Source organism: Empidonax traillii, unplaced genomic scaffold (genome assembly GCF_003031625.1).
Source record: "Empidonax traillii isolate 1590-97213 ecotype Southwest subspecies unplaced genomic scaffold, ASM303162v1 scaffold404:size960789, whole genome shotgun sequence".
Classification (NCBI taxonomy): Eukaryota; Metazoa; Chordata; class Aves; order Passeriformes; family Tyrannidae; genus Empidonax; species Empidonax traillii.
In genome coordinates, this window is record NW_020955597.1 from 378,052 (window position 1) to 379,319 (window position 1,268).

Here is a 1,268-nt window from a genome sequence, read left to right on the forward strand (position 1 = left end):
GCTGTAGGAAAACCCTGCTTGAGCAGGAAAGTTGGACCATAAGACCCACTGGGGTCCCTTCCAACCTCACCCATTTGGTGATTCGATGAAAGTGTGTACAAAGATCCAGCAAAATCCCTGTGCATGAGTTCCACAAGAGGAACCCAGAGCGCAGTTGTTCCTCGGAGACTGAAAACATAGATTATTTAAGTACTGTAATGATTCCACAAACTTATTGGTCGATTTCATTTTTTGACATGTGCATATTCAAAGTCCCAGGTGTGGTACTGCATTGGCAAATTGCGGCCCTTTACAGAGGCCGCGTGAGGAACTGGGGCAGGATTCCATATAAAAGCATATACCAGCACACGGAACAATGGGTACAAGAAAAGAATTTAAATGAAGGCTCAACTACACAATCTCAATTATACCATCAGTTTCATAGGTACTGGTCAATTTGCAGCTTTTATTCAATCATGTACATAAAATCCTCCAATTTCACTTCTATTGAATTCAGTAGAACATGTGCTGACTTCAGTGGGTACTGAATCAGGCACTGTGGAATTGTATCTGGTTTTACATACTTTAGTTTTACAGATGTAATTTCCTTGACTCAATTAAGCTACCAGTGATTATGAAGTGCAGTACAAATTCCTCATGAGATTTCTGCATGGAAGTGAAGTGAAGGATGTTGCTGAATAACAAATTATTTTTAGGAGACTTTTCTTCTCTGCACAGATTTCAAGTCCATATTCATTCTCACAATAGTAATAGTACTTAACCATCCTCTTTGGAGGACTATCTTAACTATAGCCATTTTCAAGCCTTATTAAAGTTAACTTATACACCCATCAGATTTCCTTGAAGATGAACACTGAAGTGGTTTGTGTCCTAATGCTCAAAAGCAAATATCTCGGGAGCAAGATGTTGTCATCCAGATAAAACTTTTCATTAACAACAGATTAACCAGTTCTTTCACGCTATACTTGATTCTTATCAAACTCCACTTACAGATAAGTACATTTTATTGATTAAAAGCAATCAAAGATAAACTCATTCCTACTCAAACAATGGCTGAAGTGGAGACCAATAAGGGGAAAATCTTGCACTATTCAGCATCATCCTGCAAGGATCAAAAATCTTTTTGGAATCAGGAATGAATCAAAATCCTGTAGTTTTCAGGTAGAAAAATCAAGGCAGAAAAGTTATACAGCTTATCCAATTTGGTTTAGACACTGCTTGAAATTCTCACAGAGTTCCTATACACATATCACATCTATTGGGAGAAC